At 48.1% G+C, this 20,354-nt stretch overlaps 2 long non-coding RNA genes across 2 annotated transcripts; both read left to right on the forward strand.

Moving 5' to 3' along the window:
* Window positions 1-475: 475 nt before the first annotated feature.
* LOC135812128 (uncharacterized) lies at window positions 476-5,435 on the forward strand. The gene is made up of 2 exons (XR_010552755.1): window positions 476-723; window positions 4,324-5,435. It is a non-coding gene; the product is annotated as an uncharacterized LOC135812128 (long non-coding RNA).
* A 4,644-nt stretch (window positions 5,436-10,079) lies between these two features.
* Window positions 10,080-16,175, forward strand: LOC135812127 (uncharacterized). The gene is made up of 2 exons (XR_010552754.1): window positions 10,080-10,181; window positions 15,156-16,175. It is a non-coding gene; the product is annotated as an uncharacterized LOC135812127 (long non-coding RNA).
* The last annotated feature ends 4,179 nt before the right edge of the window (window positions 16,176-20,354 follow it).

A 20,354-nucleotide genomic window follows, 5' to 3' on the forward strand; every position in this document is an offset into this window, starting at 1 on the left:
GTGAACAGACAAGCCTAGCGTCTACATAATCATAATAATAATTATAGTGCACTGTACAGGCGACATCGATCACTGTTGCATGTGATGACACTTGAACAGCTAGTCCGCCTCTGGCGACACAGTCGACAGTCGGCTTCATTTCGGAGTTGGCGTGGTATCAGCGGAAAGATGTGCCCGCAATGATTTTAGACCTACTCGTAGATCTACTAGTACGTGTTGATGTACACGAGTAGCACTGTACTTTTGTAGTGTGGAGCAGGCAGTATCAGAATCTGATGTCATGTTGTACAGTCATGTACATAATCTACGCGTAAATCTACAACTTTTGACAGATCAGACAGATGAATGAAGCCACAGAGCTCTGGCCGCTGGAGCGTGCAGCGAACGTGTAGAGAGGATCTTGCGTCGGTGTCATGTCAGTTGAATGCGGAATCGTTTTTTTCTTGCTCGTTGCTGTCCGTAGCCTGCGTAGGTGTTCTGGGCGGATGCGTGTTCTGCTTGCGGCCCTTCATTATTGTTATTTTCTGGGAGTTTGAGTGACGCTCCGTCGCAATCCGGTTGCGGAAGTTCAGCGCTTTCGTTCGTTACCTGCCAATCGGCAGGTGGCGTTTAGATTTGTGGGACAACCAATCGTCCGGGTCAACGTTACCAGAATAGCGGACGCCGGACAGGAACCACCCGGCCGTTATCGGGAGCAGGTGCTTCTCCCTGGCTTGAAGTCAGGTAAGCATCTCCCATTCAGTCCCCAACATTTCACTGAAGGTGTGCGCTGAGTTCTAGTAGTACTGCAGCCCTAACCCGTAACGATTTATTGGAAAAGGATTCTGCTGATGTACAGTACTCCGTGTCGTGTGCTCACATTTGTCCGAATGGTATTGTATTGTTCGTAGTGAAGCGCAGCAACGGCAATTCAAACGCGAAGGTATTTCGGCTGCTGCAATATCCACTCACTCTCAATCCTTGTGTTTTACAAGCAAAGAAAATTAGTCGATGAATAATTTCGTCAAATTCCAAAGAAAGGACTTCTTTCAACCGGAAACGGTGACCATTCACGAGAAAAACAAAATTGATTGGATAGTTATTTTAGCTGAAATTTTAGTGAAAACGTTGTCAGCGCTTTCTAGGTTCTGCACAGTGCCATAGCTTAGATTGTTAGAGCTTTGCTCATGACAAGCAAGGTCGCAGGTTCCAGTCCTGTTGGGGTTTGCATTTTGTTCTCTTTTCAGGGCAGTCCTAGTCCCTGACAGATCACTTTGTTGGGGCGCCACCAGTTTCTAAAATGTTGTATGACCGAAAGGAGGCGAAGAGGAAGAGGGGGTCTGGGGGACATGTCCCCCTTAAAAAATGTTATTATCGGGAGCGGGTTTTGTATTGCAAAGACGTTTCTATCAGTTTGAATAACAAAAATATAGGTACTTCCGACTTGTCATTACAATTGTCGCTTCGCACTTCGCAATGTTTGTGACTTGATTGTCTTAGTCAGCCTGTCGAAATCACTGATTTCTGTGTTCGAACATTGGTATGACCCTTCCCACGCAATTGTTACGAAAGCCGTTGTGGTCTTGGAGCTCTCTTCCGCATCAAACAAATTCTTCGCGTTCCGCAATATTTCGCCCAGAGTGCGAATCTTTTTTCTGTAGTTCATATCGGCCCACATTCCCTCCCACCGCTTTAGGAGCTGCATATGCGCCTTGATCCTTGAAGGGTTGGTGGCGTTCATGCGGATGCGGAAAACCTCGCCTCTAGCCGAGTCTGACGCAAACCGTGATTTTTTGCAAACAAAGGGATTCGAATCCTGGTATATCTCTTGAATTTGGCATGCTGAAGTTGAGTTTTGCAAGAACAAAGTGTTCTCAAATTCCTGAAATGCGCTACCTGTGGCGCATGTTGCTGCGAAGGTAGCAGGCGTGAAAACAGCAACAACATGAGCGCAGTGCTTGTCAATGAAAGAAGGTGCTGAACTGCTTACTCTATCTCTCTGCTGCTGCTACTGCTACTGCTCTTTATAATCTAGTGTAGAAATGCTAGTATGACGTCATCGCCTGACACCTGCAGCCATCCATTGCTTGAAAACAAAGTTTCATCACCTGAATTTGAACACGCTTCTTGTTCAGCGTTTTGTTGAGTACTGAAGGGTCCGCCTCAAATCCTGGTGAAGACGTCGACCCCAGCCGCAATTGCAGCAAAGCAGGAGGCCACAAATTGAAGCTTAAGCTGTGTTCACAACTGGCACGTGGACGCGATACGCTTGCAGTTCATGCGTGCTCAGATGCGCACTAAGCCTTTCACAAAAAACAGCAATCCGAGTCGTATTTAGCGTGTTTAGCGACACCTTCGAGTACCAATGTTTGGACCCCGCCAGTCAAAGTGACTGCTGGCGTGTACGCTGGTACCCTGCCAGTCAAAGGGACTGCTGGCATGTACGCTGGTACCCTTCCAGTCAGAGTGACTGCTGGCATGTACGCTGGTACCCCGCTAGTCAAAGTGGCTGCTGGCATGTACGCTGGTACCCCGCCAGTCAGAGTGACTGCTGGCATGTACGCTGGTACCCCGCCAGTCAGAGTGACTGGCATGTACGCTGGTACCCCGCCAGTCAAAGTGACTGCTGGCATGTACGCTGGTACCCCGCCAGTCAGAGTGACTGCTGGCATGTACGCTGGTACCCCGCTAGTCAAAGTGGCTGCTGGCATGTACGCTGGTACCCTGCCAGTCAGAGTGACTGCTGGCATGTACGCTGGTACCCCGCCAGTCAAAGTGACTGCTGGCATGTACGCTGGTACCCCGGCAGTCAGAGTGACTGCTGGCATGTATGCTGGTACCCCGCTAGTCAGAGTGACTGCTGGCATGTACGCTGGTACCCCGCCAGTCAGAGTGACTGCTGGCATGTATGCTGGTACCCCGCCAGTCAGAGTGACTGCTGGCGTGTACGCTGATACCCCGCCAGTCAGAGTGACTGCTGGCATGTACGCTGGTACCCCGCCAGTCAGAGTGACTGCTGGCATGTACGCTGGTACCCCGCCAGTCAGAGTGACTGCTGGCATGTACGCTGGCACCCCGCCAGTCAGAGTGACTGCTGGCATGTACGCTGGTACCCCGCCAGTCAGAGTGACTGCTGGCATGTACGCTGGTACCCCGCCAGTCAGAGTGACTGCTGGCATGTACGCTGGTACCCCGCCAGTCAAAGTGCCTGCTGGCATGTACGCTGAAACCCCGCCAGTCAGAGTGACTGCTGGCATGTATGCTGGTACGCGCCTGATATACGCTGAAAATTCCAACTACAGATAATTAATAATAATTATATGGTTTAGAAATCAGTTGGCTGGAAAGCCCAGTGCCCTCCCTATGCTTTGCTTTCACCTAGGTCATCATGCTTGTGACTTCAGTTTCTAATCATCAATTTCTATAAAACTGATAGAAACGTTTTTTCAATATGATTATCAAGTACACCTTTATGTATGTTTTTTGCAAAGACGTTTCTATTTGTTCGATAGAAATAGAGGATTTCTTATGGTACGCAAGCTCCACTGCAGCCACTTCATTACATGGAGTTCCCTGCATACACCATTCTCAAATCAAATAGTCTCTTCGCTGCAAATTACGTATGTCTCAATCAAATTTTCTTACAAGAAAACTATGAATTAGCCTCTGGGATAAAGCTTATGCTATTACCGCTCTTTAGAGATCGGATAGCTCTAATTCTGCGATGACCATGCCCGGAATTTACCGGAAGCCTGATGGATTATCTTCCAAGCTCTGGGCGTCAAGACTCCCAACATAATGGTTCAAAACACAATGATCCCGAGGGACCCATTGGAACTTTATGAGCTGGAGGAGTATGCCCCATGCCCTGGAAAATTGTCAGAGAAACCGCCCAGGGGATTCAGAGCAGAGCAGAAGAGTGTAATGTAGAGACCCCCAACATATGGTTCAAAACACAATGATCCCGAGGGACCCATTGGAACTTTATGAGCTGGAGGAGTATGCCCCATGTCCTGGGAAATTGTCAGTGAAACCACCCAGGGGATTAAGAGCAGAGCAGAAGAGTGCGGTTTTTACCGTTCTTTTGCGACGAAATGGCTCTAGTCGAGTGCCCTTTTCTGCGGATTCTCAGTCTGTCGGAGTACTTACTCCGAGAGTTGTCATTATTAACGAAGACCACAGCTTCAAGGCTGTGCTGTAAAAGAGGGGAGGTCGTTTGCATCCGCTTTTGTAGATTTTCCCGGGAACTGGAACCCAGGGGTTGAAGTCAGTATCTGCAGAACTTAGACTGCGACAGAAAACAATAGCCTGATCTATGTGTTCGGTCTTCTTTGAACATGCGAGTGAGCGTGCGGACATGTTGGTGCCTGGAGTGGTGAATGGATGTCCAGTAAACGCTGTGATTGATACAGGATCCGCCGCTACATTGTTGTCAGAGGATTTTGTCGACCGCCTACCTAAGGAGCTGGAAAAGAAAACCTCTGACCAAGGCCCGAAGTTAATTGGTGCCAATTGGCAACCACCGCCGCCCGAGACGAGGAGGACACCGCTCGGGTATTTGACAGAGCTCCGCCAGTTGGCGTGATGGAAAGGCGCCATCCGCCCCAGCTGTTTGGGAGTCCTGTGTGGCACGAGTAAGTGACTTCAGTGGTACTGACTGGATTGGTTGTGTTCGATATTACAGTTAATTTTTGGAACAATTTTGCTAGGGACTCCAATTTGACCTGCACTCGTTTAGTGAAAATTTAAGCCATAATCTTAGTCTAATTTATTAAGTTGCTTATAACACGAGGACGTGTTCTTTTCCGTGTAAGCGGGGGATATGTCGTATCCATACTATTGACACGCGCCTTTTAGGCCTCTACGTGACAAGTCTGCCTGATTTAGGTGTCTAATTATTTATCTATCTCCCATAAACGGATTCATAGTCGCCTTTATTTTATGTCTTCACACAAAGCCTGGCGCCTTCCATATTATGTATACCCTGTTTTTCCTTAGCTGGCTCCTGCTCTTTGTGATACAGTTTATACACATTATTGCTAAGTTTTGGTACACTGCGGCATGCGGGTGTACTATGGTTCATTATTTGTCTTATACTTCGTAGATCTACGGGGGATCAGCCTCCTGTACGTAGTTACATATTATGGCAATCACCTTTCTCTCTGTTTCTCTCTCTCTCTCTGTCTCTGTCTCTCTCTCTCTCTCTCTCTCTCTCTCTCTCTCTCTCTCTCTCTCTCTCTCTCTCTCTCTCTCTCTCTCTCTCTCTCTCTCTCTCTCTCTCTCTCTCTCTCTCTCTCTCTCTCTCTCTCTCTCTCTCTCTGTCTCTCTCTCTCTCTCTCTCTCTCTCTGTCTCTCTCTCTCTCCCTTGCCTTCCGCCTTTATGCGGAAGCTTCGGCTTTCGTCGCTCTTGCCTTGTGAACTAAGTTACCTTCGTTGAAGATGTGAGTAAACCTGAACGCTGGTGTGAGTGTACGTGTCTGTATAATAATGCCTGAGTGTGTGTGTGTGAGTATGTCTAGGTATATGTGCGTGCGTGCGTAAGAGTAATTCTGTTGGTGGACTCTCTCTCCAAGTGGCCACCACTGCATGGCTTTGTAAGAAGAAGGTTTAGTGAGTTAGTTATGTCGACGACCGTAGCCTTGGGGTCTAACCCTGGGCCGACCGGATACGACACATGACCAGACCGGTAACACACCGAGTGTGCAATTCTGGCGTCAGAATTAGAGAAATTCCGCCCTCTATTCAGAATTGACGGATCTGACGGAATTGGATAAAATCAATTCTAACGACGGAATTTGTCACTTTTTGTGTAATCGAACTGTGCATCAACAATAACTAATTCTAGAATTGACCGAAATGCGTGTAATCGAAAGCGCTAGTATAATTATGTATGTGTGACCGCTGAATCATGTGTTCCGCGAAAGCGGCTGCGGTAGTCTGTCATGCCAGGAAATCGCGATTCCACGGATGCAACAAATTTCGCGATTTTCGCCCAAACCCGCGATTTTCAGCAAAATCTGCGATTTCCCGCACTTTTCACGCAGTGCTTTCCATGATCGTGTAGGGTATTTGCATAGTACAACTCGGACTACTCCCGAGTAGATATACGATGCAACAAATTTTGTGATTTGGCCCAAAATCCGCAATTTTCTGTAAATAATTCCGCGAATTGCTGGCAAGTTCTGCATCATTCCGCACTTTTCTTCGCATTTTTTGTTGTTTTCTGCCGCAATTTCTTGCGCACGTTTTCGAGAGTTTTTCCGCAAATTTCCGCAGGGACAGGGTAGTTACGTTTTTTGTTTCCGCTAAGGCCCCGGCAGGCACAGTGGGTTGGTCTAAGACCAGGATTGAGGAACGAGAAGTACCAAGTTCAAGTCCTGCTAGGAAGCGGAAGGATTTTTCCAACCGTGCTGCGACCCACAGTTTATTGGGAACTCGTGGCCCGGCATGAGTAAATCATGGATGTGGCAAATGGGATTTAGGCCTTTGGCCCATGGTTGGTGGATCTGATCTGTCCTCCCCCACCGTTTAGGAGCCTCATCTGACGCCTGGTCATGGGTGGTGGCGTCCCACGGAAGCGGAAGGTGGTTCTTGACCAGGAAGTTGTACCACTCATTGTTCTTGACCGGCCCGGTACCCGAACCCGTCAAATTTATTTATTTTTCAAAGGGAAACTGAACGCCAAAAAGAAGTATGGTTTATCTAAAGGGGAATTGGGCACTGACTCCGATGAGCTATGTCTCGAGCCGATCAGAGAAGAGGAACCGTGTCAAATTTCAAAAATAACACCTTCCATATTCGGAAATTGGGCTTGATGACGTGAGAATTGCTTAGCTGTCACCATGCTGTGCATGCTCAGCAGTGTAATTGAATGGAAGAAAACAATTACTTTGGTGTTTTGCAGCTCTATTTCGTTTCCTGACGGGAACCAAATCTAGATGTAGGAATCTGTTGAGCAGGAGAGTGACACATGTCTTCCCGAAGGCTGTCCAGGCTGCAGTGGTGATGAAGAAGACACGATCATCACTCCGAGATCGATTGTAGCGAATTGGAAAACTCATGGTGAATTTGCTTCCACTCCAAGGCAATGTCGAGGTATGAAGGGTGCTTGTACTGCCTTCCAAAGTGAAGAGGAGATGAACATGGCTTTGCATAGCTGTTGTTCTATGCCAACTTACCTACTCTTGGTGGTACCGTAGTGCTACATTATTGCAAATTTCGTGGACGAACAACTCTAGTCACTAGTGGCTAGTGAGCAACACTAACAGGTGAGATTTTTCAATTTGACAAAAATTGTTTTTGTTTGAGAACTGACAGTGGCAGTCATTAGACTCAGTAGGTGTCTCTCTGCTGCTTCTTTCCCTTCATTGGTAGGGTTGTGCTTGAATAGTACAAGTGCTTGAAGTAAAATACAATAAATAGAACATGTGGAACATAAATCTAATCAAGCATCAGTATATGTATTGCGAATTTCAACTTCAAAGCACATGAAATCACAATGATCACAAAGTTTATGGAATCAGGAGGACTCTCTATGTTCAACGAACACATACACACATGTACACATGTGCGTGCACCCCCACCCCATCCCACAGACACATGCATGCAGCGCGCACATCCATACACATGTGCATGTACCCCCCCCCCCCACACTCCTACCCATACACATATGCGTCTACCCCCCCCCACCCCCCCACACACACACAGACGTGTGCACAGACGGATACAAACACACACACACGCAGAAACACACACACAAGATACTTGTAAATGTACATGGTCTTCCTGGTGCAGATGCTGGGCCAGCACAATGGAAAATAGCTCCATCAATATGGCTTGATCAAGTGTTGTGATAATGGCACTGCTTGTTTGTTTTTACAAAGACGTGTGGGAAGGATTACAATGCGTTATAATTCATTATTGTTCTTTGCCTTGTACTGTGCAGAGCAGAATGCTTCGCCATCAACTCCTGGCTTTCCATCGGCATGGTGTTCAGCTGCAGCGGCATCTGGTCCGGGGAGTACAAGTTGCTGGATGGCTGCACTGACACAGGATGGGTTTGTGTTGGCAATGAAATACGGCAGTCATCCCACATTATGAGCTACAAGTTTATGTAATTTATATTGTCGCTCGTCCAGCAACGTCAAGGCTCTGCATGTAAACACAGGAGAACACCATAATAATTATACTACTCTGGGGATAATAATTATAATTTTGGCCTATCAATTTCTTGACATTTATGAGTTCCTGTCTAAACCATGCCGTGATATTGATTGCTATCTGCTCCCAAAGTACCTCGTATTTTAACAATACTCTGCTTAATCACTACCCTGTGTCAATTATTAGGTTCGCACAATATTCACAACATATGCAACACGATGCTGTCTATTGACACTACTTTGAACTGAAATGCTCACTTCTCGTCTCCCGTTTGCAACTCCCTCTACCTTATGAATTGAATACTCTACTTTACTGGTTTCGTTTCTACCCTCTCCATTGCTGCCAGCTCCCAGTCTTTTTCAGTGCACAGCACCACCTTGAAATTTTTGTGATTTGATGTACACATACTTTGAAGTTGAAATTCGAATTACATGATCAGATTTTGTTCTACATGTTCTATTTATTTTGACTTCAAGCACAACCCTACCGATGAAGGGAAAGAAGCAGCAGAGAGACACCTACTGAGTCTAATGACTGTTAATGTAAGTTTTCAAACGAGAACAATTTTTGTCAAATTGAAAATCTCCCCTGCTAGTGTTGGTCACTAGCCACTAGTGACTCGAGTTGTTCGTCCACGAAATTTGCAATATACCACTACGGTACCAGCAAGAGTAGGTAAGTTGGCGTAGAGCAACAGCTATGCAAAGCCATGTTCATCTCCGCTTCACTTTGGAAGGCAGTACAAGCACCCTTCATACCTCGACATTGCCTTGGAGTGGAAGCAAATTCACCATGAGTTTTCCAATTCGCTACAATCGATCTTGGGGTGATATTCGTGTCTTCTTCATCACCACTGCAGGCTGGACAGCCTTCGGGAAGACATGTGTCACTCTCCTGCTCAACATATTCCTACATCTAGATTTGGTTACCGTCAGGGAACGACTGAATAGAGCTGCAAAACACCAAAGTAATTGTTTTCTTTCATTCAATTACACTGCTGAGCATGCACAGCATGGTGACAGCTAAGCAGTACGCACGTCATCAAGCCCAATTTCCAAATATGGAAGGTGTTATTTATGAAATTTGACACGGTTCCTCTTCTCTGATCGGCTCGAGACATAGCTCATCGGAATCAGTGCCCAATTCTCCTTCGGACAAGCCATACTTATTTTTGGCGTTCAGTTTCCCTTTAAACTTTCACACAAAACAAGCTCGGTGCAGCACCAATCACGGCAGGGGAACCCGACCCTCCACCATCGTCAACTCACGAAGCATGTAAACTGGACGATGACGGGCCGACCGAGTACCCCTGACAGTAGGCTGACACACAACACAGCGGAACGTAGCAGCGCGAAAGATAACCCGACAGCGATAGTAACCCATCAACGTTGAACAGCTACTGTTGATGACACTTGAACAGCTACTGTAGTCCGCCTCTGGCGACACAGTTGACAGTCGGCTTCATTTCGGAGTTAGCGTGGTATCAGCGGAAAGATGGGCCCGCAATGATTTTAGACCTACTCGTAGATCTACTAGTACGTGTTGATGTACACGAGTAGCACTGTACTTTTGTAGTGTGGAGCAGGCAGTAGAATCTGATGTCATGTTGTACAGTCATGTACATAATCTACGCGTAAATCTACATCTTCTGCCAGATCAGACAGATGAATGAAGCCACAGAGCTCTGGCCGCTGGAGCGTGCAGCGAACGTGTAGAGAGGATCTTGGACTGCTGCACGGTCCGCGCTTCAGTTGAATGCGGAATCATTTTTTCTTGCTCGTTGCCGTCTGTAGGTGTTCTGGGCCGATGCGTGTTCTGCTTGCGGCCCTTCATATTGTTTTTTCAGGGAGTTTGAGTGACGCTCCGTCGCAATCTGGTTGCGGACGTTCAGCGCTTTCGTTCGTTACCTGCCAATCGGCAGGTGGCGTTTAGATTTGTGGGACTACCAATCGTCCGGGTCAACGTTACCACAATAGCCGTCGGCGGACAAGAACCATCCGGCCGCTTTCGGGAGCAGGTGCTTCTCCCTGGCTTGAAGTCAGGTAAGCATCTCCCATTCAGTCCCCAACATTTCACTGAAGGTGTGCGCTGAGTTCTAGTAGTACAGCAGCCCTAACCCGTAACGATTTATTGGAAAAGGCTTCTGCTGATGTACAGTACTCCGTGTCGTGTGCTCACATTTGTCCGCATGGTATTGTATTGTTCGTAGTGAAGCGCAGCAACGGCAATTCAAACGCGAAGGTATTTCGGCTGCTGCAATATCCACTCACTCTCAATCCGTGTGCTTTACAAGCAGAGAAAATTAGTCGATGAATAATTTCGTCAAATTCCAAAGAAAGGACTTCTTCCAATCGGAAACGGTGACCATTCACGAGAAAAACAGAATTAATTGGAAAAAAATTTTTAGCTGAAATTTTAGTGAAAAAGTTGTCAGCGCTTTCCACTTCTAGGTTCTGCACAGTGCCATAGGTTAGATTGTTAGAGCTATGCTCATGACAAGCAAGGTCGCAGGTTCCAGTCCTGTTGGGGTTTGCATTTTGTTCTCTTTTCAGGGCAGTCCTAATCCCTGACAGATCACTTTGCTGGGGCGCCACCAGGTTCTAAAAAGTTGTATGACCTAGGCGTTGGCGGATAATGCCGGCAGAAAAATTGGCAGAATTCGGTACTTTTTCTGGTAGGTTTCATGCATGTTTGGTATGTGGATAAAGAAATTTAGCAGAATTCGAGGAATTGCACGCCATAAGGTTTGTATGGTTCTGCCAATTTCACTGCTTTTCGAGCAGAATCTGCCACCTTTTCGAGCATTTTCCGCCAGGGCCTAGTATGACCGAAAGGAGGGGAAGAGAAAGAGTGGGTCTGGGGGACATGTCCCCCTTAAAAAATCTTATTATCGGGAGCGGGTTTTGTATTGCAAAGACGTTTCTATCAGTTTGAATAACAAAAATATAGGTACTTCCGACTTGTCATTACAATTGTCGCTTCGCACATCGCAATGTTTGTGATTTGATTGCCTTAGTCAGGCTGTCGGAATCACTGTTTTCTGTGTTCAAACATTGGTATGACCCTTCCACCGCAATTGTTACAAAAGCCGTTGTGGTCTTGGAGCTCTCTTCCGCATCAAACAAATTCTTCACGTTCCGCAATATTTCGCCCAGAGTGCGAATCTGTTTTCTGTAGGTCATACCGGCCCACATTCCCTCCCACCGATTTAGGAGCTGCATCTGGGCCATGATCCTTGAAGGGTTGGTGGCGTTCATGCGGATGCGGAAAACTCGCCCTCTAGCCGAGTCTGACGCAAACCGTGAATTTGTTTGCAAACAAAGGAATACGAATCCTGGTATATCTCTTGAATTTGGCATGCTGAAGTTGAGTTTTGCAAGAACAAAGTGTTCTCAAATTCCTGAAATGCGCTACCTGTGGCGCATGTTGCTGCGAAGGTAGCAGGCCTGAAAACAGCAACAACGTGAGCTCAGTGCTTGTCAATGAAAGAAGGTGCTGAACTGCTTACCCTATCTCTCTGCTGCTGCTGCTACTGCTCATTATAATCTAGTGTATAAATGCTAGTATAACGTCATCGCCTGACACCTGCAGGCATCCATTGCTTGAAAACAAAGTTTCATCACCTGAATTTGAACACGCTTCTTGTTCAGCGTTTTGTTGAGTACTGAAGGGTCCGCCTCAAATCCTGGTGAAAACGTCGACCCCGGCCGCAATTGCAGCAAAGCAGGAGGCCACAAATTGAAGCTTAAGCTGTGTTCACAACTGGCGCGTGGACGCGTTACGGTTGCAGTTCGTGCGTGCCCAGATGCGCACCCAGCCTTTAACAAAAAAACAGCAATCGGAGTCCGTATTTAGCGTGTTTAGCGACACCTTCGAGCACCAATTTTCTGACCCCGCCAGTCAAAGTGACTGCTGGCATGTACAATGGTACCCCGCCAGTCAAAGTGACTGCTGACATGTACGCTGGTACCCTGCCAGTCAGAGTGACTGCTGGCATGTACGCTGGTACCTCGCCAGTCAGAGTGACTGCTGGCATGTACGCTGGTACCCCGCCAGTCAGAGTGACTGCTGGCATGTACGCTGGTACCCCACCAGTCAGAGTGACTGCTGGCATGTACGCTGGTACCGCGGAAGTCAAAGTGACTGCTGGCATGTACGCTGGTACCCCGCCAGTCAGAGTGACTGCTGGCATGTACGCTGGCACCCCGCCAGTCAGAGTGACTGCTGGCATGTGCGCTGGTACCCCGCCAGTCAGAGTGACTGCTGGCATGTACGCTGGTACCCTGCCAGTCAAAGTGACTGCTGGCATGTACGCTGGTACCCCGCCAGTCAGAGTGACTGCTGGCATGTACGCTAGTACTCCGCCAATCAAAGTGACTGCTGGCATGTACGCTGGTACCCCGCCAGTCAAAGTGACTGCTGGCATGTACGCTAGTACTCCGCCAATCAAAGTGACTGCTGGCATGTACGCTGGTACCCCGCCAGTCAAAGTTACTGCTGGCATGTACGCTGGTACCCCGCCAGTCAGAGTGACTGCTGGCATGTACGCTGGTACCCCACCAGTCAGAGTGACTGCTGGCATGTACGCTGGTACCCCGGAAGTCAAAGTGACTGCTGGCATGTACGCTGGTACCCCGCCAGTCAGAGTGACTGCTGGCATGTACGCTGGCACCCCGCCAGTCAGAGTGACTGCTGGCATGTGCGCTGGTACCCCGCCAGTCAGAGTGACTGCTGGCATGTACGCTGGTACCCTGCCAGTCAAAGTGACTGCTGGCATGTACGCTGGTACCCCGCCAGTCAGAGTGACTGCTGGCATGTACGCTAGTACTCCGCCAATCAAAGTGACTGCTGGCATGTACGCTGGTACCCCGCCAGTCAAAGTGACTGCTGGCATGTACGCTAGTACTCCGCCAATCAAAGTGACTGCTGGCATGTACGCTGGTACCCCGCCAGTCAGAGTGACTGCTGGCATGTACACTGGTACCCCGCCAGTAAAAGTTACTGCTGGTATGTACGCTGGTACCCTGCCAGTCAAAGTGACTGCTGGCATGTATGCTGGTACCCCGCCAGTCAGAGTGACTGCTGGCATGTACACTGGTACCCCGCCAGTAAAAGTTACTGCTGGTATGTACGCTGGTACCCTGCCAGTCAAAGTGACTGCTGGCATGTACGCTGGTACCTCGCCAGTCAGAGTGACTGCTGGCATGTACGCTGGTACCCCCCAGTCAGAGTGACTGCTGGCATGTACGCTGGTACCCCGCCAGTCAGAGTGACTGCTGGCATGTACACTGGTACCCCGCCAGTCAAAGTGACTGCTGGCATGTACGCTGGTACCCCGCCAGTCAGAGTGACTGCTGGCATGTACGCTAGTACTCCGCCAGTCAAAGTGACTGCTGGCATGTACACTGGTACCCCGCCAGTCAGAGTGACTGCTGGCATGTACGCTGATACCCCGCCAGTCAGACTGACTGCTGGCATGTGCGCTGGTACCTCGCCAGTCCAAGTGACTGCTGGCATGTACCCTGGTACCCCGCTAGTCAGAGTTACTGTTGGCATGTACGCTGGTACGCGCCTGATACACGCTGAAAATTCCAACTACAGATAATTAATAATTGGTTTACAGGCAGGCATAGTGGGATGGTCTAAGACCATGATTGAGAAGCAGAGGGTACCAGGTTCAAGTCCTGCTTGGAAGCGGAAGGATTTTTTCCAGCCGTGCTGCGACCCACAGTAAATTGGGAACTCGTGGCCTGGCACGAGGGAAACATGGATGCAGTGAATGGGATTTCGGTCTTTGACCACTTTGTGGTGGGTCTGATCTACTCACCTCCCACCGCTTAGGAGCTGCATCTGCGCCTTGATCCAAGAGGGTGGTGGCGTTCCTGCGGATGCGGAAAACTGGGCCTTTGGCCGAGTCTCACGCGAACCGTGAATTTTTTTATTTTTATTAATTTTTTTTTACAAATCAGTTGGCTGGAAAGCCCAGTGCCCTCCCTATGCTTTGCTTTCACCTTGGTCATCATGCTTGTTACTTCAGTTTCCTAATCATCAATTTCTATAAAACTGATAGAAACGTCTTTTCAATATGATTATCGAGTACATCTTTATGTATGTTTTTTGCAGAGACGTTTTTATTAATTGGATAGAAATAGAGGATTTCTTATGGTATGCAAGCTCCACTGCAGCCACTTCATTACATGGAGATCCCTGCACACACCATTCTCAAATCGAATAGTCTCTTCGCTGAAAATTACTTATGTCTCAATCAAAGTTTCTTTATATATATAATACAAGAAAAAATTATGGATTAGCCTCTGGGATATAGCTGATGGTATTACCACTCTTTAGTTCGGATAGTTCTAATTCTGCGATGACCATGCCCGGAAATTTACCGGAAGCCTGATTGATTATCTTCCAAGCTCTGGGCGTCGAGACCCCCAACATGGTTCAAAACACAATGATCCCAAGGGACCCATTGGAACTTTATGAGCTGGAGAGGTATGCCCCATGCCCTGGAAAATTGTCAGAGAAACCACCCAGAGGATTAAGAGCAGAGCAGAAGAGTGTAACGTAGAGACCCCAACATATGGTTCAAAACACAATGATCCCGAGGGACCCATTGGAACTTTATGAGCTGGAGGAGTATGCCCGATTTCCTGGGAAATTGTCAGAGAAATCACCCAGTGGATTAACAGCAGAGCAGAAGAGTACGGTTTTTACTGCTCTTTAGCGACGAAATGGATCTAGTCTAGTGCCCTTTTCTGCGGATTCTCAATCTGTCGGAGTACTTTCTCCGAGAGTTGTCATTATTAACGAAGAGTACAGCTTCAAGGCTATGCTGTAAATGACGGGAGGTCGTTTGCATCTGCTTTTGTAGATTTTCCCGGGAACTGGAACCCTGGGGTTGAAGTCAGTATCTGCAAAACTTAGACTGCGACAGAAAACAATAACCTGATCTATGTGTTCGGTCTTCTTTGAACATGCGAGTGAGCGTGCGTACATGTTGGTGCCTGGAGTGGTGAATGGATGTCCAGTAAACGCTGTGATTGATACAGGATCCGCCGCTACATTGTCAGAGGATTTTGCCGACCGCCTACCTAAGGAGCTGGAAAAGGAAACCTCTGACCAAGGCCCGAAGTCAATTGGTGCCAACGGACAACCACCGCCGCCCGAGACGAGGAGGACACCGCTCGGGTATTTGACAGTGCTCCGCCAGTTGGCGTGATGGAAAGGCGAACCCTGCATTTCCGCCATCCACCCCAGCTGTTTGGGAGTCCTGTGTGGCACGAGTAAGTGACTTCAGTGGTTTTGACTGGATTAGTTGTGTTCGATACTACAGTTAGTTTTGGAACAATTTTGGTTAGGACTCCAATTTGACCTGCACTCGTTTAGTCTAAATTGTTACCCATAATCTTAGTCTAATTTATTAAGTTACTTATAACACGAGGACATGTTCTTTTCCGTGTAAGCGGGGGATATGTCGTATCCATACTATTGACACGTGCCTTTTAGGCCTCTACGTGACAAATCTGCCTTATTTAGGTGTCTAATTATTTATTTATCTCCCGTAAACTGGTTCCTAATCACCTTTATTTTATGTCTTAACACAAAGCCTGGCGCCTTCCTTAGTTGTTATACCCTGTTTTTTCCTTAGCTGGCTTCCGCTCTTTGTGATACTGTTTATACACATTATTGCTGAGTTTTGGTACACTGCGGCATGCGGTTGTACTATGGTTCGTTAATTGTCCTATAGTTCGTACGGGGGGGATCAGCCTCCTGCCCGTAGTTAGATATTATGGCAATCGGCTTTCTCTCTCTCTATTTCTCTCTCTCTGTCTGTCTGTCTGTCTGTCTTTCTGTCTGTCTGTCTGTCTGTCTGTCTGTCTGTCTGTCTGTCTGTCTGTCTGTCTCTCTCTCTCTCTCTCTCTTGCCTTCCGCCTACAGGCGGAAGCTTCGGCTTTCGTCTCTCTTGCCTTGTGCTCTCATATCATCTCTTGAACTAAGTTACCTTCGTTGAAGATGTGAGTAAACCTGAACGGTAGTGTGAGTGTACGTGTCTGTATAATTATGCCTGAGTGTGTGTGTGTGTGAGAGTATGTCTAGGTATATGTGCGTGCGTGCGTAAGAGTAATTTTGTTGGTGGACTCTCTCTCCAAGTGGTCACCACTGCACGGCCTTTTAAGAAGAAGGTTAAGTAAGTTAGTTATGTCGACGACCGCAGCCTTGGGGCCGTGTAACCCCGGGCCGACCGGATACGACACATGACCAGACCGGTAACACACCGAGTGTGCAATTCTGGCGCCAGAATTAGAGAAATTCTGCCCTCTCTTCAGAATTGACGGAATTGGAAAAAAATCAATTCTAACGACGGAATTTGTCACTTTTTGTGTAATCGAACCGTGCATCAACAATATCTAATTCTAGAATTGACGGAAATGCGTGTGATCGAAAGCGCCCTATAATTATGTATGTGTGACCGCTGCATCGTGTGTTCCGCGAAAGCGGCTGCGGTAGTTACGCTTTTTGCCTCCGCTATGGCCCCGGTCACACTTGCACTTTTTTTGGCGGTTCCGATAAAGCGTAAGTCACGCTTTGGCGCAAAGTTTGGATTTCACTAGCCAAAAAATGCGAGCGGAACCTCCGCTTTCGCAGATCCGCTTTGGCGGAACCTGCATGGTGATGGCTTTGGAGTTTGGTGTGCTTCTTCTGTACTCAGTTCTGGTGTGTTTGGTTGCCGTTTGGTATTCAGTTTTCATATTGTTCTTCTTTGCCAATGAACTGTACGTTCTGAAGATCTCGCAAACAATACTGCATCGTTATGAGTGGATAGTTGGTGAGGGAATCCGTCTCCCAACTCATTGGCCCCGATCGCGGACGATCTCCAACTCTCTCCTTCTCACTCCAAGCAATACTTCCACCAGAGTATGCAACACTAGGACTGCAACCAGGGAGTAGTAGAGTACTCTGCCACACCTTCACTGCAACTGCCGGCATCCACGCAGTCGCTGGGTCGATGATGGATCATGGGGGACTCGGAGGCAACGACACCCTGCTATACAACTATAATAAATTTTGATATTGATGTAAACTAAACTAATAATTCAAATACACTCGTACTGGGAGGCAGTGAATGTGCCCCCAAATCCACGGGTGCACTTGACAGGAGACATTCAGCAGCCTGTCAGCGATCCACGATAGCTCTACTTGTACAAGCAAAGGTCGCTTCAACTCGGAAAATCTTAAAGAACATCTAAAATTCCACAGGACGTGCCGCATTTGAGGAGCACAGTAGTTTAGGCCGCTTTCACACATGAAAAGCTTGCACCGCTTTTGCGGAGGCGGAAAGCGGAACTACCGCAGCCGCTTTGGCGGACCACACGATGCAGCGATCACACATACATTTAAGACTACTGTGCTCCTCAACGCTCCGCTTTGGCGGAGAGAATGCAAATGCAGCACGTCCTATGAAATTTTTGGATGTTCTTGTCCGAGTTGAAGCGACCTTCGCTTGTACAAGTAGAGCTATCGTGGATCGCTGACAGGCTGCTGAATGTCTCCTGTCAAGTACACTCGTGGGTTTGGGGCGCATTCACTGCGGCCCAGTACAGGTGTATTTGAATATTACTAGTTTGGTTTACATCAATATCAAATTCAAATAGTTGTATAGCAGGGTGTCGTTGCCTCCTTCTTGTCCGAGTTGAAGCGACCTTCGCTTGTACAAGCATGCAAGTAGAGCTATCTTGGATCGCTGACAGGCTGCTGAATGTCTCCTGTCAAGTACACTTGTGGATTTGGGGCACATTCACTGCGGCCCAGCACGGGTGTATTGAATATTAGTTTAGTTTACAATATCAAATTCAGCCGACTTTACTTGACACTTGACTAGCGCGAGCTCCAGTGTGGGGAGCAAACCCTTTTCTTACAAATCATCGCCGAGGTCGCAACCACTACTTCGTAATATCAAATTCAAATAGTTATATAGCAGGGTGTCGTTGCCTCCTCCATGATCCATCATCGACCCAGCGACTGCGTACATGCCTTCAGTTGCAGTGAGGGTGTGGCAGAGTACTCTACTACTCCCTGGTTGCAGTCCTAGTGTTGCATACTCTGGTGGACGTATTGCTTGGAGAGAGAAGGAGAGAGTTGGAGATCGTCCGCGATCGGGGCCAATGAGTTGGGAGACGGATTCCCTCACCAACTATCCACTCATAACGATGCAGTATTGTTTGCGAGATCTCCAGAACGTATAGTTCATTGGCAAAGAAGAACAATATGAAAACTGAATACCAAACGGCAATCAAACAACACCAGAACTCAGTGCAGAAGTAGCACACCAAACTCCAAAGCCATCACCATGCAGGTTCCGCCAAAGCGGAGGCTCCGCTCGCATTTTTTGGCGTAGCGAAATCCAAACTTTCCGCCAAAGCGTAACTTACGCCTCCGCCGTTGCCGAGGCAACGGCGGAAGCGTAAGTTACGCTTTGGCGGAACCGCCAAAAAAAGTGCATGTGTGACCGGGGCCTAAAAAAAGTGCATGTGTGACCGGGGCCTTAGGCCCCGGTCACACATGCACTTTTTTTGGCGGTTCCGCCAAAGCGTAACTTACGCTTCCGCCGTTGCCTCGGCAACGGCGGAGGCGTAAGTTACGCTTTGGCGGAAAGTTTGGATTTCGCTACGCCAAAAAATGCGAGCGGAGCCTCCGCTTTCGAGGATCCGCTTTGGCGGAACCTGCATGGTGATGGCTTTGGAGTTTGGTGTGCTACTTCTGCACTGAGTTCTGGTGTTGTTTGGCCGGTTGCCGTTTGGTATTCAGTTTTGATATTGTTCTTCTTTGCCAATGAACTGTACGTTCTGGAGGTCTCGCAAACAATACTGGATCGTTATGAGTGGATAATGGGTGAGGGAATCCGTCTCCCAACTCATTGGCCCCGATCGCGGACGATCTCCAACTCTCTCCAAGCAATACGTCCACCAGAGTATGCAACACTAGGACTGCAACCAGGGAGTAGTAGAATACTCTGCCACACCCTCACTGCAACTGCAGGCATCCACGCAGTCGCTGGGTCGATGATGGATCATGGAGGAGGCAACGACACCCTGCTATAAAACTATTCGAATTTGATATTGATGTAAACTAAACTAATATTCAAATACACCCGTGCTGGGCCGCAGTGAATGTGCCCCAAATCCACGAGTGTACTTGACAGGAGACATTCAGCAGCCTGTCAGCGATCCACGATAGCTCTACTTGTACAAGCGAAGGTCGCTTCAACTCGGACAAGAACATCTAAAATTTCTTAGGACGTGCTGTATTTGCATTCTCTCCGCCAAAGCGGAGCGTTGAGGAGCACAGTAGCAGTACATGTATGTGTGACCGTTGCATCGTGTGGTCCGCCAAAGCGGCTGCGGTAGTTCCGCTTTCCGCCTCCGCAAAAGCGGTGTAAGCTTTTCATGTGTGACCGCGGCCTTAGGCCCCGGTCACACATGCACTTTTTTGGCGGTTCGTGTAGGCCCCGGTCACACATGCACTTTTTTTGGCGGTTCCGCCAAAGCGTAACTTACGCTTCCGCCGTTGTCTCGGCAGCGGCGGAGGCGTAAGTTACGCTTTGGCGGAAAGTTTGGATTTCGCTACGCCAAAAAAATGCGAGCGGAGCCTCCGCTTTCGCGGATCCGCTTTGGCGGAACCTGCATGGTGATCAGATTTGGAGTTTGGTGTGCTACTTTTTGCACTGAGTTCTGGTGTGTTTGGTTGCCGTTTGGTATTCAGTTTTCATATTGTTCTTGTTTGCCAATGAACTGTACGTTCTGGAGATCTCGCAAACAATACTGCATCGTTATGAGTGGATAATTGGTGAGGGAATCCGTCTCCCAACTCATTGGCCCCGATCGCGGACGATCTCCAACTTTCTCCTTCTCTCTCCAAGCAATAGTACGTCCACCAGAGTATGCAACACTAGGACTGCAAACAGGGAGTAGTAGAGTACTCTGCCACACCATCACTGCAACTGCAGGCATCCACGCAGTTGCTGGGTCGATGATGGATCATGGAGGAGGCAACGACACCCTGCTATAAAACTATTTGAATTTGATATTGATGTAAACTAAACTAATCAAATACACCCGTGCTGGGCCGCAGTGAATGTGCCCCAAATCCACGAGTGTACTTGACAGGAGACATTCAGCAGCCTGTCAGCGATCACGATAGCTCTACTTGTA

The sequence above is a fragment of the Sycon ciliatum genome, chromosome 3 (genome assembly GCF_964019385.1).
Source record: "Sycon ciliatum chromosome 3, ocSycCili1.1, whole genome shotgun sequence".
Taxonomy (NCBI): Eukaryota; Metazoa; Porifera; class Calcarea; order Leucosolenida; family Sycettidae; genus Sycon; species Sycon ciliatum.